This window comes from Glandiceps talaboti, chromosome 14 (assembly GCF_964340395.1).
Source record: "Glandiceps talaboti chromosome 14, keGlaTala1.1, whole genome shotgun sequence".
Lineage (NCBI taxonomy): Eukaryota > Metazoa > Hemichordata > Enteropneusta > Spengelidae > Glandiceps > Glandiceps talaboti.
In genome coordinates, this window is record NC_135562.1 from 16,776,744 (window position 1) to 16,798,270 (window position 21,527).

General features: G+C 32.3%; 1 protein-coding gene across 1 annotated transcript in view; it reads left to right on the top strand.

The window, feature by feature from the left end:
• Positions 1–21,527, top strand: part of LOC144445343 (H(+)/Cl(-) exchange transporter 7-like) — a 163,174-nt gene that overhangs the window by 10,273 nt on the left and 131,374 nt on the right. The gene's annotated exons all lie outside the window — the stretch shown is intronic.

Genomic DNA, 21,527 nt, shown 5'->3' on the forward strand with positions numbered 1-21,527 from the left:
ACGTTTCTCATGGTAACACCTTAAAAATGATGGGTCAGTTGATCAGATAAAAAGAAAATAAGTATTAAAAAAATTTAGATGTATATGTTGGTGATATTTTCAATTCATAATCATACTTTAAAAGTTTGAATGACTTAGAAATGACAATTTAAAGTCAGAAGGAAACTTTGAATCATTTATTCGATTAAACTTCTCAAATTTCAGCAATACGCAATCATTTTTTCTCTGATATGCACGTGCTGGGTCGCCGTCAGTGATAGATGATTTTTCTATTCCTGCCATATTCCTGTCAATTAAAAAAAATTATTTTGCCAGAATGAAGAAATATAGGGTTGGTTGGATGATGGGAAACATAAAATTATAGTATGGCTGCCTGTACTATTTTCCTATTCCATATAGTATGGCTGCCTTTACTGTTTTCCTATTCCATATAGTATGGCTGCCTTTACTGTTTTCCTATTCCATTAAGTATGGCTGCCTTTACTGTTTTCCTATTCCATTAAGTTTTATTTATGAATCACTGTTGTTTCAAACAAATATTTTTATTTTTTAGTTATTTACTATTTAGTTCAGAAGACTGGTTTAGAAGTGCTGTCATGTTACAGTAATTTCAAGTACCACAAATCTATGCTTTTCATCATCTTTTCCATAAAAGTTTGAAACCTCAGCAATATAAATTCTCTAAGAAAAAATGAATGTCTGAAATATTACTAAATTTTTAGTTGATTGTATTATGCTGTAGTAACTATAGTAACATAATATTTTTGTTGAATACTTCCATTTTTCTAATCAAGGTTATGTTGTGAGGAGGGGGTTACCTCAAAATTATGAAATAATTTTAACTTTCAGATCATTAAGTTAAGTTTCTAAACATTATGTGTACAACAAATGTCACACATCTGCTTCAGTTTGTTCAATTTTAAAATTGCATGAATCTTTGTTTTAAATAAATATTTTTTATATTTTTTTTTTCATTTTTAATTGAGTTTGAAACATCCATAAAAAGTCTGAATTGTCTCTCAAAATAAAATACGTTTTTTGAAACATTAAACATTTTGGAGTGAACCACATGTCCTTGCAAACTTACAATATTTGTGTCACATGTCTCTGCAATTATTATTAAAAACTTTACTTCAGGAAAGAAAGAACGCAACAACGTTCAAAACATCCCATAGCAATAACAGACAGAAAACAAGATATAAATACAGCATTATAAAACAACTAGAACTTAAAAAAAAAACACTGAAAAATACAGATGAGCAAGTTCAAGTACTTTAAAATGCAGCAAATCTCTATACATTATCTAAAAATCCTCGGAGCAGATGATTATATCAGAATTAAGCACCGTAATATTTGGATACAGCTGTCGTGTTGTAACTCTTCTTTTAGTGGTCTGACTCTGACGTTGTAAGTTGTCAAAATGTCTTCAATTTTGGAGCGAACCACATGTTACATAAATTTTGTGTCACATGATATAGTGTATGCCAGAAAACATGGCATGTAATATATTTGATACAGCTGTTGTGTTGTAAATAGTCATAACTTCTAGTTCTTCACTCCTAGGATAAAGATTTCTCTCATTCCTCATATTAATATGTCATGGTTTCTCCTAATTATCTTTTAATTAAGTTATATTAATTATTAAGCATATTAAGTTTTATTTCAAATCAATTAATTTCTTTTAAATTACTATCGCTCAGTATTAAGATTTATACAGCTGCCGACGTCAGACTGTGGATGAACAAAACCTGTTGCACACAGCAAAAATAAACAACTGAATTGGATTAATAACACTTGGCATAGCAGGTTGGAATAGCATAGGCTTGTATTACATTTGGTAGGTTGATAAAGACAGCTTTATGGCCTCTTTATGCGTACATGACATGCCAGGGGAACTTCAAATTTATTTGTGAATGTGAACTATTATGTAAAGAGGCCATACAACTGTTCTTATCAAAAGATGAAATGTAATGTAAGTTTGTGTACTTCCATCATGCTGTGCAAAGTGTTATTAATCCAATTCAGTTGTTTACTTTCCATGTTTGTAACAGGTTTCATTCATCCATGGTCTGATGTCTGCAGTTGTATTAAATATTACACAAACTGTATAGATTATAACTGTCGATAAAAATTATTAAACATGTCATTATTGACAAATTTAAATAATTTTTTTTTGATGAGTTAAAGGTATAAGAGCTTAGGCAAAGAATAAATTGAATTAGATTAACATTTATTCCATTTCAAATAAAAATTATGCGATCATTTAAAGCAACAGGAAAATTTTTTTGTTGAGGGCCATGGAAAAATAGTTGTCGAGGAACTAATCAAAGTCCATGGACCAGACATACATAATTGATTAAGACAAATTGTAGGTATGAGTTATGCAATAACAACAAACATATATCTTTGGTATTGAGAAAGAGATATGCTGGTACTAAAATTATATGTGGAAGATCTCTGGATCTAGAAATTGATAATCATATGATGAAGATAAATTGTGTATATTGATCACAGTGGCATTGCTGAGCTGTCATTTAAACGGAGACATATGGTACAGCGGATTTTTTCTTATGTTGAATAGCTTGCATAACAAAAATTGTTATAAATGTGGCCATGAACTCCTTGGGCAAAAAAGACATCACTATCAATCAAAATTTGCATAAATCTTCGCTTGATGAGAAAGAGTGTAAGGTTGCCAGGGGGAAATTAGGTAAAAACAGCTGTAACATGTACAATTTTGAGATATTCCCATGACAACTACACCCCCAGCCCCTATGAAATCTGATTTTGAAATTAGAATGTTATCTGGGCTGTCATCATGTTGTTAAATCTTCATGTAGAGTCTGGCGCTAGTTCCCCAATTGTGTTATTGTAAATTACATACAGCAAGCTGTGACCTAGAGAGTAAATATAACAAAACTAAAAAAACAATACTAATATTTAATTTCAGTGATATTGCATAAATGGTACTATTTATATCGAGAAATAAATTTTTAAAAAAATAAAAAAAATAAGAAAATAAAAACAAATGTATAGTTTAATTTGTGTTATTGCATGCATAAATGGCCATATTGAGGAAAAATGGATATTTATTTTAGAATTTTTCATTAATAAGAGAACTGTAAGTTGTTAGCGATTACCAGTAATCAAAACACGCCTAATCACTATGGTAATACTCTTTGTAAAACCCACATTCTATAAAATGATCATATATATTTTGATATTCATATAATCATGATGATGTAATTAGCATATTTGTTCTCCCTATGCCAGCCACATACATCGATTGACATGTTTCTGTTCCAGAATATTTAGAAATCATGGACTTCTTAAGAAATTATTAACCTTACTCAACAGATTTAAGTCAGCTCAGATTTACTCCTACAGTTATATATATATATATACATGCAGACATGTAACTATGTACATGTTGCACTGACTGTAAACTACAAATTGGGTCTTCGGTTACTATGGTAACCCATTTAATAATTAACTGTTAGGTCATGGTTAATAAACTGTCTTTTTACAAATTGAAGGGTGAATGTAGTTATTTTAAACTTTAATGTTGTGTGATGGCAGCTGGTACTAGACATCAACAAATCATTGACATGTCCTAAGTGATATATGAGAATAGGGACATTTGTGATTCTATCACAGATGTTCATGACATCATTAGGCCTGCAAACAAAAATTGTGTGGTTCCGATTATGCTCAGTTTTAGAATAGGTGGGGAAGGTAGATTTTTTATTCTAATTTAAATTTTGTTTTTTCATATGTTAGAGTGTCTAGTTCAAGCAGTTAAATGTTTTCCATTGTTTTCCAAATGGTCTCCATGTTATTGGACTCTGTCTTTTTAAGTCGATGTCAGTTTCTGTATCCACTATTGCTCTCGAGACCCCACAATTTTTGTGATTTTATTACTTTTTTTTCTGAAATGCATAACAAAATGTTTAGGGTTGGCAGTGAAAAGTAGGTGGGGTCTGGTAATCAGAACAATTTTTTTTTAGACCTTACAGGAGTGAAGTCAATGACACAGAAACTGTATTTAGGACAATCATGACTGCCATTGCACATTTTAAGTGTCATTTTTTTTAAATATTGTATTTTTTCTAGATTGTTAGCCTGTCTATCAGTTGTATTTATAACTATTGCTAATGTCACTAGTGCCTTTTTGTGGTATGTTGTTGATTTTAAAATTATTTTACTTTTTTAAGACTGTCAACCTTTTGTTTTTTTCAGTTTCTGGTGTAACTGAAGTTATTATCATTTTTTTTATGAATATTAGAAAGCTACAGATGTGACTGGTGGCATGCATATTTGAAAATTTTACTTTGTAGAAGTTTCAAACACTGATAATTTATTGACTAATAAAATGACTTCACAGGATGGTTGTACTTGATTGGTTAATAAGGGATTATGCAAATAAGTGGTATGCATATATATGTAATGAGGTGTGCTCACTTGATTAGCATATATCTAGAGTGACAATTGTTAATAGGACAGTGAACTGTAGTAAAATGGATTGGTTAATAAGTGATTATGCAAATAAGTGGTTTGCATGCAGAATGAGATGTGCTCACTCAATTAGCATACACCAGATAATGGTTGGTATTAATAGGATAGCTCAGTAAAATGACTTCATAGAATGATTGTATTTGATTGGATAATATTTGGATTATGCAAATAAGTGGTATGCATACATAATGAATGTGTTGAACTAATTAGCATATACCTGGTAATGGTTGTTAGTAGGCATTGTGGCAGTCATTCTACCTGTCAATAAAAGGGGTCATTAGTGCCAGTCAGGGGTCATGAATATCCATTAAGTAACAATAAATGCTCATAATCTGGTCATGGCTTGTAAATTTCACTTAAAGTGGGTAAATATAGTAACATATGGATGTTTTTTATGTGTTCAGAATGTCAGGGCAGAAGAAGTGACAAAACACAGACTTTTGCATTTATCTGTTGAAGTCTAAATGGACTTTCTCTGTAAAAAGAAGTAAAATATTTGTGTACTTAATATCTACAGACATATGCATTGCACATTCACTTTGATTGTTGAATCACGTTGTGAAAATATAAAGTATAAGATATATCTTTTGGTATGACTGTGTGCTGTGTATAAAATATATCATCAATTATATTGCTAATTACATGTAGTCTCCAGTGAAGGAAGTTGTCTCTGAGTCTTTGAATATTTTACTTGTTTACTTGTTGTTCCGGTTACACTCAACTTTAGAATAGGTGGGGTAGGTAGATTTTTATTTTTATATTATATTTTTTTTTTGGCGTGAGTGTCTAACTTCAGGTTTTCCATCGTTTTCCAAATGGTCTTTGAGTTATTGGTTTCTTCCTATCAGATGTAAAACCATTACAGATTGGAAGAACAGTTTTAGAGTGTCTTTTTAAGTTGATGTCAGTTTCCACATCCACTATTTCTCGTGAGACTTCATAATTTTTGCGATTTTATAATTTTTTAAAAATAAATGTGTAAAATGTTTGTTTTTGTATGTAACAATAACAAACCTTTTACACATTTTTTTTTTTAGCTTTCTGCAGTCTATTGAGTTACAAACACAGTCTTGGTCAGTCTTGTTTCATGTTCATTTTTCAAGTAGGATGTCTTGATTAAAAAATTGTTTTATAACTTAAAAATCCAAAATAATAACGAAATCTTCATCCATATGGCCATTTTAACTACACAATATTCAGCGCCAAAAGAAAGGAGATGAAAATGGAATCACTTTCACAGGGAAATTCTGAGTAAAGTACAGAGAGGAAAGGCTTGTTTATATAGTCTTAATGAACCACGGTATTAACTTTGAAAAGTGATGTCAGTATACATGTTTAAGTATACACTAGTGAAAAATTGCTTCTCAGCTGAACCCAAATAAATTTATATTTACTATCGTTATAAGTTGTATGCTTCCCAGCGAGTTTAAGAAGTAACAGGGACGTTGCACCGCTATAGATCCATGCCAAGGGTAATAATTGTAAAGCGCTTTGAGCACAGAGTGGGAAAGCACTATATAAAAACCAACATTATTCTTATTATTATCATTGTATATTCACATTAGAATAACTATAAACAGAGACATATAAAAATTTAGAGAACAACCAGAGTTTGAAATCTGCAGTTGACAGAAGATAGATATGTTATTAATGAATACCAAATGTCAATATTTGAATTGTAATGTAGAAGCACACACATAGAATTATTAATCAGTTTATTTCACAGCTGCTACCCATAGTGGGGATGTCTTCTACCATGATATATAAGTAGCACGACACAGATGAACAGCTGGGTAAATTATAACTAACTGGTAAAAAGGAAATTGTCTACTAGTGTCTGGCTTGTAGCTGCAATTCCTGAAGTAGTAAAAGTTTTAAAATAAATTTGGTCATGTGATGGATGTTTAATGATTTGATTTGATTTGAATTGAATTGAATTGAATTGAATTGAATTTTAACTGAATTGAATTGAATTTAATTTAATTTAATTTAATTGATCAAATCGAATCAATTCAAATCAAATTGAATTGAATTGAATTGAATTGAATAGAATGGAATTATTAACCAAAATAAAGATTAACTTCACAAAAGTAAATATATCAAAATGAAAAATTAGATCGGATATTAAACAGGAGTCAGAAAATAGCTATGCTAATCGCATCTGACCCCTAGAAACAATAATAAAACAGTTCATGTTTTGGATGAAAATATAGTTGAAATAAATAATATCTCTCTCCTTTACATTCCCACATACTATTGCAGAAAATGTTATTTTCATTTATTAGCTGTGTCTCTGCGCCCTCCCATGCCAGCACTATTTTGAAAACAAAAAAATTGTGAATTTGAAGTCTGTCCACGAATAGGGGATACATGTATGTTGATACTTAAGTTAAGATTGAATCAGACATACAGAGAGTGTAAAATATCTATGTGTAGAGATACCTTTAATTTGTGACAAACATAAAATGTTAGTAGTACAGGTTTGGTAATTAAATCCATGAAAAGAATGTCAAATAGCTAGTTTTGGTATGCTAAGTCTGTAGTTTATCGTAATAGTGGAAGTATAAAAGTAGATTTCTCATCAGAAGGAAGTGAAGTTATATGAGAAAATCATATCAAGGATACGATTATGTTTAAAAATATATTATTTATTGTGTCTTTTCAGTGACAAACATCCTGTATTGATAAGAAACAGGAATTAATCAACTGGAGTGGAATGTTTGTCTGTCTGTCTGTCTGTTTGTTTGTCTGTCTGTGTGTGTGTGTGTGTTTGTGTCTGTGTATGTCTGTTTGAGTGTCAGCAGTGTCTGTCTGTGTCTCACCATCTGTGTGTGTGTGTGTGTGTCGGTGGGATATGGGTGTGTGTATTGTGGGTGGGTGGATGTGTGGCTGCCAAACTTGTAGATGATACTGTAATAGTTACTAAAAATTATAAGTTTTGATTATATTTAATTATTAAATATGTCTTTATTCATGGTAAAACTTAATGTAAGCGTTACAAACAACACAAAACGCTTACATTAAGTTTTACCCTGAATAAAGACATATTTAATAAAGTGTTGAAGGGTAGGTTTCTTTCTGTGGAGGACCTCATATATGAATTCGACAGTCACATAAAAATCTTAAACTATTTGGAGGTAGGATAACTGTTAGCACATAAGTCGACAGCTACGCAATGTGAAAGGGAGGACAAAATGTGAATAGCTGGAATTTATGCACTAAAAGATCTAAACAATCACACACTATCGAAAAAGAATTGATCCTAAAAAGACAGAAATGCAGAAATTTACAAAAAATGTAATGAAAGGGGATACAAAATACTATATTACATAAAATAATATGAAATTGATAAAAGAACTAAAAAATAGAATATTTGAGTATTTCAAAATGAGAATAAATACTAAATTTTTTGTCTGATGTGTGACACAATCCATGGTTATAAGTTTTTACAGCAGACAGGATGAAAGATTACAAACAAATATTCCTCTGAGCCCCACGAATGATTGAAAGTGTTATAATAAATAAACTCAGATTAGGTCTGACATTAATTCAAATTGATTTTGACAAATTATATATTGATTCGTGCCATTGCATTTTATTCATTATACCATGCACGAGTGAAGTTGTACAAAATATATGGAATGTATACTGCGGTCGTTCTACATCATGACAGCTCGCATCTGTGTCATGACAATGCGTGTTTACACCACTGGTTAATTCTGCTGTGTGCGAAATTTGAGCCAAAGCATTCAAAATTGTCACTACTTTCCCCGATTTGTCTTTGATATTACTGACGCTGGTAGAATTATGTTATTCTTCAATATTTGTCTTCATTCAGCTTGAAAAAAAACGTGTGACCTGAGGGTTATTACTCGTCGCTAAAGGCCACTTAGGCCACTCATATTTTCCTTGGCTGAACGAAGAAAAATATTGGGTAATAACATCTAAACATTCATCATTGCTGTGACTAGTTGCCATTACAATTCAGTTGTATGTTGTCATCGAAAGAAGATCAGTGATGTGCAGACTAAAAGTAGAAAAAAATATGCAAGCAAAATATTAAACTAAACTAAAACAGGACAGCATGATATAAAAATAAATAACCCCCCCCCAAAAAAAAACAAAAAACAAAAACAACAACAACAACAAAAAAAAAAAAACAACCACAAAAAAAACCCCAAACAACCAACCACATCCTCCCCCTACGATTTATAGAAATGCTTAATATAAAAATGAATAAAAAGCGGAAAACAGCACAAAATATGTCTAAAAAACGGAAAGAAAATTAAAAAAGTGAACAGTTCCCTCTAAAACAACAACAGAAACCCCTATAGGAAAACTAATAATAAAAATGAACAAAAAGCAGAAAAAAACATTAAAAAATATGTCTAAAACTCAGGAAAAAATATTAAACTCACGAAGAATAGGAAAGCACAATATGAAAATATACAATGACGAAAAATAGGAAAGCAAAATATTTTTCAACGGTACTTTATTAAGCACACCATAGGTTGATGTGAACTGAGCATGACATGATTCCATCATATTGTATATAAGGCTTACTTTAGATAAAATTGACAATTTGAATTGCTATTATATCGGATTATTGTCCGATCTACGCATTGCTCTTATAAGTTTGGGAAACACGCTATAATTGAATATATTGTCCCAAAGTTCCTGAATCATAGAGATTACATTGTTTGCTTTTCAATTCATATACTGGAATAGCTTTAGCATTACGTCAGAGATTGTATCAGACCTCAAAGGAATGGAAATACGCTCTCCATTGTCCATCGGTATGATTGCGTCAGACTCCCTGTTGTCTGTACACATAGAGACACAGATGTATAGGGAATACAAAGTGATTAGGCTCACAATCTCAAAAGAATTTTCCATCGACGTTGATCGCAAAGTTTACAAATTTGATTCAGTTGATGTTGGCTAGCAATGCAAATATGTTGTCTAGAACGCAGGTGATTAAGGCTTACAATTGCATAGGATTCCAAATAACATCTCCACAGTGTTCGTAACTGCAACTTGAAGTTTGCTTGAATGATTGCGGCAAAGTGACTGTTGGCGAGACAAATACATTAGGAATTAAATTATATGGACAATTAGGCTAAGCCGTTAATTGCGTACCCATCTCCACAATGATCTACATTTCAACTTGAAGGTTGCTAGTATTATTGCGTCCGTCATGTTACTGTTTGCTCCAGATATGATAAATGTACAGGAACATCAACAATTAGGCTGTAAAGTGTAATATTATGGTATACAGCATAATTCAAGTGACATCACCATGATGTTCGTAGATTTATTCTGAAGTTTGCATGAATGATGGCGCCAAAGTCATGGTTGACTCTGGACAAAACAAATGTAGAAATTGTTCGCAAATTAAAATGAAATTTGCTTTTAAATGATTGTGTCAGAGTCACCTCTGACCTGAGATTAGATATTTATCTAATATGGATTATTCAGTTCATAATGGTACACAACTTCAAATGACGTCTTCACGATGTTTGTATATTCATAATTTGACGTTTACTAAGAATAATTGTATCAAAGTTACTGGTCACTCTAGACTAAACATATGTGTAGGAATACGGATGATTAGGTGTGGAACTATTATAATGACAATTACTTCAACTTTTGTTTGCTGAAGTTGTTTTAATAAGTTGGTATTAATTCTTGAATATGGCCCATAATATGTGTACAACTTCATTCAAGTGATGTCCTCACTATGGTCGCAAATTCAACTTGAAGTTTGCAGGTAAAATTGCATCAATTAAGTCGATGTTGACTCTTGAATACAGAGTTGCCCCATAATAGTTTAATATTGCATTCAAGTGGAGGTGTCCTCACTTTGGTCGCAAATTCAACTTGAACTTTGCAGGTACGACTGCTTTATTTAAGTCACCGTTTATTCTAGACTATAGAGGTAGGTCCACAATATATGTACAACTCAAGTGATGTCCCCAAAATGCTCACATATTCAAATTTGAACTTTGCAAGTACAATTGTGTCAAAGTCCTAGTTGACATCTTTCATGTATTTTTGAATATGACAGAATATTATATCATAATTTCAAGCACGCAGTCTCCTTGATGTTCTTAAATTCAACTTGAATTTATGTATCAAAGTCACTGTTGACTCTGGACAGAATATTAGCCGCAGATTATAGGCCTGTTATTGCATACAATTTCGAATAATGTCTCCACAATGTTCAGTAAATCAGGTAGCAGTTTTAATTGTCAGAATGAAACAAACTTAGACAGCTGCCGACATCAGATCGTGGACAATCGGAACGTTTTCCAACAGGGAAAGTAAACAACTGAATTGGATTAATAACACTTGGCACAGCATGCTGGAAGTACAGAGACTTATATTAGGTCATTTCATCATATGATGAGAATAGTTTGTGGGCCTCTTTACGTAACAATAGTTCATGTTCACAAACAAACTAGACTTTCCCCTGGCATTTCATACACACATAAAGAGGCCATGAAACTGTTCTTATCATACCATGAAATGTAATGCAAGCCTCTGCTGTGTCAACCTGCTGTCACAGTGCCAAATGTTATTAATTCAATTCATTAGTTTAGTTTCCTTGTTTGTAACAGCTTTCATTCTGCACGGTCTGATGTCGGCAGTTGTATAAAGACTATAAATAATGGATGTATATACTCCATATATATAGGCATGTAACAACTTCAAGCGGTACCACCAGATTGTTCACAAATTCAACCTGCGATTGCGTCAAAGTCACTTATGACTTGAGACAAGACAAATATATACTATAAGCATTCGACTTCAACTTCAAACAATATCTCCTTGATGATTATTAATTCAACTTGAAGTTTGCTATTGTGTCAAAATTCTGTTGATTCTAGACAAGATAAATGTATTGGAATATATACGCACAATTAGTCCTGTAATGGCGTGCAACTTCAACGATGTCTCCAAAGACACTGATAGTAATGTTGGATGATTAAACATACGATTCATTCCCAAAGGATCAATGTACACTTAGATTCCCAATATTTTTCTTCGTTCAGCCAAGGAAAATACTAGTGACCTAAGGGGCTCTTGTGACTACGAGTCGTTAGACGAGTAGTGACAACTCTTACGGTAGGTCATGAGTATTTTTCAGCTGATTTAAATGAAGATAAATATTGTGAATAATATAATTATACCATTACCAGAAATATTTTTAAAAATTGGGGAAGGTAATGCCAATTTTAAGTATTTTGACTCATCTTTCACACACGGCAGAACCACTGACATAGACACGTGTTGTCATGACATAGACGTACATTTTCGTGACATAGATGATAGAAGTACCAGAGTATATATTCCATATTTTTTGTTGAACCTGGCTCATGCATAGTATAAAGTACCACACTGACATTGATATCAGGCAAGATACACAACTGCATAAGAAAAGCTTGATTCAGCAAATTGTTGCAGACAAATTTAAATAAATTCTCCATGACAAGTGTGTTCTAAAAAACCCTGATGAAATTGAATTACTGCTTTCTGTACAGTACACAAATTGATGAATAGTGAATAGACTAAGAAATGAAGGTGGCGTGGAAGTACACCTGAATTGAGTTTATTCAGGCTAATTTTTTTCACTGGAAAACTTTATATAGTGGTTTTGGTCACTTTCAAAGAAATGCCTGTCCACATAAATATACTACAGTGATATTAAAACAGCTTATAACCCAAGTTTTCAACATTTAGGATGATTTGGTCCAAACTTAGGAAAACCCAAATGTCAGGAACTCTGCAATATTAATGTCTCAAACATAATGTCTGAATAAAAATTTTGTCTATAAAGGAAATTGTACTATAACATTTGAGAAGTGAAGTTTAAAGAAAAAACTGATAATTTAGGTTTTGAAACATTTTTGTGAATCGCGGAACAAGAATATTCTGTCTTGGTAAAGTTATGAACTTTTGAAAACTTGTGTGTAGAAACTTTTTAATCAATATTCAAGCATAATTACTTGCCAATAGGCAGTCTAATGTAAATACATTTGCCTTTCTTAATAAAAATACTGAGCCTAGAGTTTATTACAAGGATATAAACAGTTCGTCATCATTAACCCCTGCCTTAAGGGCATTTAAATGGAATAAGATTATATCCCTGCAACTGGGGTGTGTGTGTGGGTGTGTGTGTGTGTTTTTCATTTGAAATTGTATGCTGTCCAAAGGTGTCTACTTTTTGAGTCGTTACATGTAAAATATGGGGTGCGCTTTATAAACATATGCACAAAGCGTACCCCATTTCAAAGAAATGCAAGGTGGGGGTGGGGTGGTGGGATGGGGGTTGCGAGTTGGGGGTGTTGTTTCCAATTGAAATTGTATATATGCTGGCCAAAGCTGCATGTAAAATGGGGTGCACATATTACTAAAGCATAAAATGCACCTCTTTTTAGATGAAAATTGCTTTCAAATTTCTGTCGTCACATTTGATTCAGAACGTTTTATCTTTCCATGATAGAGTACTTGTTTTATTTGTATATTTGTAAGGATGCATTTTAATTCGTATCAGAGTGAAAAATAATGACATGTTGAGGTGAAGATAGGGTTTGGGTTAGGAATGAACAGGGAAATACATCATGGTTGTCATTCGAAATTCATTTTGAGGAAATCACCTAAAGGGTAAAATAAAATTGTCTGTGCAATATTTTGTATTTACATTTATGACAGCTCTTGCATCATTACTAATAATAGAGAAGCTGTCATATTTGACAAAAAGAGCAAAGGTCAGGTGTTCTTGTAACTCCAAATATTGTGCAATTTGAGTCAAAATCAGGACAGCGTTATTAAATTCTGAGTTCGTTTGATTGTGGTGGCAGATTATCTGTCTCGGTTGAAGGAATGTTTATTCGATAAACACAACTTATATTGCAATGTGCAGAGAATGAATTGAAACTGATATGATCGCACAAGGGATAAGTCTGGGATGTTGACCCTAATCATATTCCAGACTGACGTGAACAGATTGTGAAAATGTAATTTTTATGCAAAACTTTTATACCAAAATTTTAATGTAAATTGATCAATACAGAGTGTTAGTATGATTTGTATCTAAAATAGATTTAAAATTTGCCAAAACCTTACAGAAAAACAAAAAAAATCGACCAAATAGCTTTGGCGGGAAATCTCTTGGTACTAAAAAGATTATGCAAAATTTGTTTATTTGATATCAAATTTATCATAATAAATTACTGAAAAAAGAATACTTGTTGATTTTAATCTAAAATTATTTGAATACGTGTCTGGAAAGCACGAAAATTCGACCAAATCGTTTTGTTTGGAAATCTCTTGATGCTGTTAAAGAGGTTAATTCCCTTCACATCCCACCATGCATTGAAAATAACTTTCCTTAATACCTCAAGTACTCTGTGTCAGTTGGGCAGACTACGTTAGTTCGAATGCAGGCATCATTGCTTATCACATCTGATAATTAGAAGAAACTGGAGAGTGGATTTCGATCATCAATGGAACAATCCAGTCTGCTATCATTAACATGTAATGGATGTTTTAACTAATGGAGGGAACAGTGCCCATCTGCCAATCTGACGTCTCGGAGAAAACCACCTAACAGTGACTCATTTAATGTGCCAGTCTGAGATAAGCCACACATAAAAGAAGTTTTTTATTATATGTAAATTTGGTCGACCGCGAGTCAAAACAGGATTTCAAAGTTTAATGGTAATTCTGTTTGTCATGTGAGGCAGAATGTAACAAGTTTTAGTCGCAATATGGCTGTGTATCACATACGTATTCCAGTACCGGTAAGTCAGTTGTCTTCAAAGTTTACATCTATACATATAAGAAATTTTACTCGCTAGCATCAGCCAAATCTATTTGTACATAGTATGATCTTTATGATGTGTACTGGCCCTAGTTATGTGGAAAATTCGGGTCTAAAATTGTAAGAAATTCAGAAACTATGGAATTTTAAAGAAACCGATAGTATACTCTATCATATTATGTAAGATCAACGTACGTTGCTGATATATTTTTTCCCAAGAAACTTTATACCTATTAATTTAGAAAAATTCACATCTAAAAAAATTGTTAAATTTGTGAGAAATTCTGAAGTGGAATTTGTAATCAAATGTACAACAAATGTCTGTTTCTCAGACATTTTTCCTAAAAAAATCTATATTCGAAAATGTCTTTTTGTTGGAAATTTGGATCGAAAATAATTTGGACACTTGTGAGAAAGTCTGAAATGGAATTTTGTAAGGAAATCGATACATTCGTTTGATAATAATGTAAGACCAAAGTGTGTGATTGAAACATTTTATTTTCTTAGAAAATTCTATTTTTAAATATGTCTCTTTTGTTGGGAATTTGGATCAAAAATAATTTAGAAAATTGTTAGAAATCCTGAAATACTGATGGAATTTGTAAGGAAATCGATAATGTCTGTCATATTTGCAAACCAAAGTGTGTTTATGAAATATTCTCTTTTCTAACAAAGAAAATTCTAGTTTTACATACAGTTCCATTTTTAAATTTGGATCGAAAACAATTTGAGAATTGTTAAAAATTCTGAAATGGAATTCGTAAGGAAATTGATAGTGTCTGTCTGATATACTAAACTATTTTGTTTTCCTTTTTGTTTTTTGTACACTTTGGGTTTTCAGTCAAATTTAGTTTTTGTGTCCTGAATGTTGTTTTTTCATAAATAATCAAAATGCCATAATTTGCAAACTGCAATTTATATGCAATTTGGGTATTTTACTGTATGGAAATCATAAACATTTTTTCCCATCCTATAGAAACTACAACATTTTGTGCAATATAACATTGAGAGGAGGGCAGATATGATTTCTGATATATTTAATCTCTCATTTTTTCATAGATTAAGAAAAAATAAATTAAAATCTTTGACAGGAGATAGTTGCATGTATGTTATCCAAACATGTTTTCTCAGACATGAATATGCACTAATGTTTTAGAAATACTCATTAAGCATGTAATAATTGGAATTAATGATTTTTATCAGAGTACACCTCTCATTAAAATCCTATTAGCTGTTTTTATCTTGTAATATTTTATGTATTTTTTCCCTTCAAAAAATTTTAAAGCTTCAACTTTGACATCCGAGTTATGTAAAGTAGCCAAGAAATGATTTCTATTCAGTGAGGAATGACCTGGTGTTTTCACAAATCTCAGACCCTATCTGTTATAATACTTGATGCCAATTTACAATGGAAATGCAGTTATTATTTTACATTTCCACTTACCATTGATGCCAAAAATGTTATTACTGAAAGTGGATAATTTTCAAAATGATCCATTTTTTGAATGAACATACATGACGATGTAGAGTCTAACTCATCGGGTGAAAAATAGAAGATTTGAAAAGGACCTAAACTGAACATTTTGACCTCATGACTGAACCCATTGATGATGTAAGTATACAGCTACTAACCGTTGTGTTATGTTTAAACATGTGTTCAGTTAAACTTAAAGGCCTTTCCAAAATTTGCCATGTTGGTGTTCTACTTCCTGTCTGTGTGTACTTTGGGGGTATACATGGTATAGGCTACTCGGTTAATCATAGGGCACTGTTGCTTTCCTCGATGTCTGAACAGTATGAAAAACATCCCAGATTTTTACACTTCTATGGAATACCAAGGGACAAAGCTCTTAAGAAACTACATACTATGAGGTGATACCCCCAATTTGAGCGAGGGCACTGTATTTCCAATGTCATGTTTCAATCTGAATTATCCTGTTGTTCAGTGTTTTCATGTAAATAGTTAAAAGCTTTGATGGTCTATGTAAACACCTGGAAACACATTAAAACAGATTTAAAATGATATTATTGATTTTTGATGATTTTATTTGACAACATCATGTAAACAGGGCCTCATTCACGTAATAAAATATTTGTTATCTTTCTACCAATGTTCATGGTAGATATTTTGTATACACCTTTACTTTCGTTATCTCAAATTATTAGGGGATTTTAGACTACAATACAATATGATAATCAATACAATACAATACAATACTAAAACAATAATGTACGCCCTCCCAACCCATAATGGACGAATGCAAACTTTGAACGACATAATGGGCTAGGCGACAGCCGAGCCCATTATGGAGTGCAAAGTTTGCTTGAGTCCATTATGGACTGGGAGGGCGTACATTATTGTTATTATTTTATAGTTTTGCCAATTCCAGTGAATTTGTAGACCGAGAAACGCAAAGCAACGTATACTATACACAGCACTGAACATCGTCTGTTCGGCCCGGAACCTGAATACTAATCATAGCGACACACGTTATTGTTATTACGGACACGTTATTGTTATTCCGGGGCCGCGATGCCAAATAACGGAGTACATTATCAGTAATAATGTACAGCGATGACGTCACAAAATTCACTGGAATTGGTAATGCTATAATATAAAATACAATTATCTTTATTGTCCCATCATGGGCAATATTAAACTTAGATTTTCAAAATTTATGGTAGTTGGTCAGAGAAATGGAAATTGAGTCAACAGAAAACTATACATGTACTCATAATGCTGAGAGAGTTCACATTGACTAAATCTGACTGTCAAGCTTAAAAGCTTCATGTGAGCTGTGTAATCCACAACGCAATAGAAATTTCATTTAAAAACTTTTCACATGTTGATGCTTACTGTGGCATGGGTATGTGAAGCCAGGCTTAATAACTGGAGATATAGTATTTTTGCATGAACTAACAAATACCTATGATGATAACTATCTGAATGCAAGATCAGAACACTGCCAGGAGCTAGGTGTAACTCATTATATTCCACACGCAAGTCAAGTTGAATTCAAGCAAAAAAAATATGGGATTTATACCCTGGCTGCTCTATGTATATTGGATGACCACAAGTAGGTAAGTCATTGGTAATTCTAACGTGCTTGAAAAATGTGCCAAATAATTTAAAATTGCCATCATTTGTCACTTTTTAAAAATAAATTGTGCTGCCATGACTGTATTATTCACCAAAGAAAAGGTTTCTTCATTCAGCTAGAAATACTAACTTAAGGGTTTTTGTCACAAAATTTCTTCCACTCATAATGCCAAGGCACCTTAGATCACTCATATTTCTTTGAAAAATATTGTGCATTTCAGAATGTGTTGAAAAAGTGAGCTATTTAAAGACAAGGTGAAAGTAAATCAAAGGATGAACAGATGTCACTTAGCGTTCTGTACACAGCTTTCATACTTTTAGTTTTGTAGAGACTGGCCTATTTCTTTGTTTTGATAAATGATGACATCATGTCCAAATCTACGTTTTTTCATCATAATTTATGAGTTTATGTATCCTGTCAAGTCAAATGTCTCATATAATATTGAACATTGCAGTTTGACAGTATGATGTCTTCCCTAATAGTAGACTGAACGATCTTGTAGCAGGGATACAAATCGTTAATTTCTGTTTTGAATTTCATGAAGATGACCTCTTGGGTAACCTCTGCATCTTCAATAAAAAGGGCTTTCAGTTGTATCTGAACTCTGGAGAGGTTAATGTTGTGAAGGATATTGACAATATATCATTTTTTCAACATTGAAGTTATGAAGGATGCATATATATTATTGTACAGGAATTTATGACTGAGTTCGGTCATTAAGAGCAAGTACTGCAGTTTCCTAATCTGTTTGCATCACAAGATTAATATCATCATGGCATGTCTAAAATAAATACTGTGATGTTTTACAAGATGGATTTCAGTAAAGCTGTCAGTTTTTTTTGACAAATTCACATTGCAGAAGAGATGTATTATAACACGACTACAAGTACATTTGAATGACATATTACAAGTCTTAAGTTGTACAGCGACATTGGCGATATTTCATCGGACAGTCCTGGTCGAAATTTGCTAAAACATCATGAACATTGCATAATTGATGTATATGAAGTCTGTTTTATAGTTTCATGCTCTCCAGACAAAGTTATATATAGTAAAAATATGTTCTATTTTAACATATTTTGTTCATTTCCCACGATGAGATTTACCAATATGTACGTCATCTGTTAGTATGTCTGTATGCCGGTTAATGCCCTCGGCAAACAGTTTGTGTTGGAAACAGATGTATGTTGCCACCATGATCAAGTCAGAATGTGAATATTGTACTTGATGGCATGTTGTTAAAAAACATTGACAAAATTGGCATGTCCAAGTGAAATAATAAGTGTAATCTGAAATAGTCTGTCCATTGGCAATGAAATTTTGTAAAAAGTGATAAATATGTCAATTATACCATGTCAGTCTATAGTCTTTTCTTAAAATATAGAACTATGTGTTAGTAGAAAACTACCAGATTGTTGATTTTCGTAAACAAGGTGATCAACACAACAACTGCATGTCTGTAAAAAGACCATGACTAAAATTCTATATGACAAAGTTTTGGATGATTCAAGTTAATTCATTTGCAAACAATTCATCCCTGAGGTGCTCTTTAATATGAGAACATTGTCCTCATTTCATCCTGTCCAGCAATCAGTTCCATCTGAAATAGTCAGTATTATTTAATTTTAATCAGAGTATCATACTCTTTACCATTGTTTTTTAATTTGAAAACAAAATGAGAACATTGTCCTCATATCATCCTGTCCAGGAGTTAGTTCCATATGAAGTAATAAGTGTTACTATGTTTTAATCAGTTTATCAAACACTTACCATTGGAGTTTGGAGCAGATTGTTAGACAGACAATTGATGCTATGCAGTCATGAATTGAATTGAATTGAATTGTAAAATATAAAGTAGATAGTAGTCAGGAAAAAAACCTTCAAAACCTTCCACTTATCACAGCAAGCACAATTAACCCTCCAATGGTTAAAGAGAGATGAAGCAGGTAGTATCAGAATAGTATTCATAATTATATGGCTATGTCCTTTATGCAAGCATAATACAATTTCCTGCTTTGTTATTTGGTTTTTAAATTGAAGTGTCCTTACACTCTAGTACCAGGTTTCCATGAATGTAATGACATCTGTGAAATGATATAGGATTGGGAATGATTTTCAAGTAATTCAGAATATTTATGTAGTGATAATGGTCAATTCATAGGTAATTGTTTAATAGCTGTTCATTCCCACCACTGCTTTTCATTTCTGATTCACTGTATGATTTTAATGACACCTTGTTAACCACATGCCATGTAAATAGGCACCTGGTAGGACATAATTGGTATATGACTACTTCAATTCTGAGTAAGTGGCAGCAGAAATTGTATGCTTACAATTGATTTGAATTGATTGTACATAATGCATGGTCATGCAGTGACAAATATACAAACTACAACTTTATCATTTTTGGTTAAAATTTACCCTTCTCTGGTATGATTTTCCCACAAAGAGGTTCTCATGACATTCAACTCCTAACCACCAACATCCCCATTCAGTTAAAAATGCCTGGTTCAGGATTGTGCACATGTTGTATACTGTATACTGTCAGTAAATCATTACTTGTATTGTATTGTCAAAAAAAAAGAGGAAAAAAGGGCTCACATTTTTAATAGTAGTATACACGTTTGTCATTATGCAGTGTACTCATAATGCACATTCTGTCAGTACTCCTGCTACTATTTATCATTTTGAAAGTAAAAATTGCCAACATGTGATCGTTACAGCCCATGTATGGGTTTCTCTGGTGGAAGGGCCTGACTTTAGTAGGGCCTGTAAGCCGTGCTACCAATGTCTGCAAAACCAATATCTGGGGCATAAAGGCTTTACCATATACCCTATGTAGTGGTGAAACATTATTTCATGCTCAAAATCAAAACTGAATCAAATGAGCAGCAGATGTTGACAAGTGCACCATTTATCATATTCGAGCAACGTGTGCCATAGCTTGATATGGACAATTATTGCACAGGTTTGATGAACACGCTATCTATTTATTGAATTACATACAAAGATATTGGAACTATGATAACACTTTTTAAATATATTGAAATCTCAAAGAAATTTCAAAGAATTTAAAGATGTTCAAGTACATGTAGTTAGAGCTAGCATGAGACAGATTTTACAGATATGCTAATAGACTGTAATAGTATGCAATACAAATAAAAGTTATATTCATTTTTGCTTGGGGAATCAGCTGCATTTATTCAACTCAGCAAACATACAGTTGACATTGAATATCATCTCCTTTGTTCTAAAAATGGCGTACATTGTAGGTCTTAATTTGTTTGCATATATATATATATACATGTATATATACACACACATACATTATACATATGGCTTGGTAGTCAGATTTAGTCAAGTAAACTGTTTCAAGTGATGATTTCCTATAGACTAACAGATTACAAACTTATAAATTTGCTAATCTAGACACAATAATTAGTAGTCTGTATTGATCATTTTGAGCCGTGTGTATCGTCTAAAATATGGCTACCTCGGCTTGATCGATAAACCGTGATACCTTGTAACTCTGCATGTCAGGTGAACTGATACTTAGAGATTACCACTAAAGCCGTCTTTGTAACAGTTATTCTCACAACAACCATTAAGACCTATTCTTCTTACATCATGAGAGTCTGGCCTTTACTTGTTTAAGGTTAAAATACGAGTCCTAGTGTCAATGTTTACTGCATAAAACTTAAAATTTATGATTATAAATGAAAGTTTTAGTATTATTGCTTTCACCAATGGGTTGACATGTAAGCTAATTTTGTTGCTATTTAGTATACTGCTGTATTTACAGCTCCATGTTGTATAAGGTAGAAAATCACTTCACTCAAGTATGCTTGCAATTTGTACAGCCCTTCAGGTACCCCAGTTTTATTTTACTTTGATTTTTAAGTCATAAAAAGTTGTACATTCAGAATGAATGTATAAATAGTCTCACTCGTAATATGTATATAAAATCCTCCATGTTTCACTCTTTTGAAAAAAAATTGTTTATTACGAAATGATATCCTCTTTGCAATAGAGATGAAGGGATTTCCAAGGAGAGCGAAATGATATCTTGAAAACCCCTTCATTGA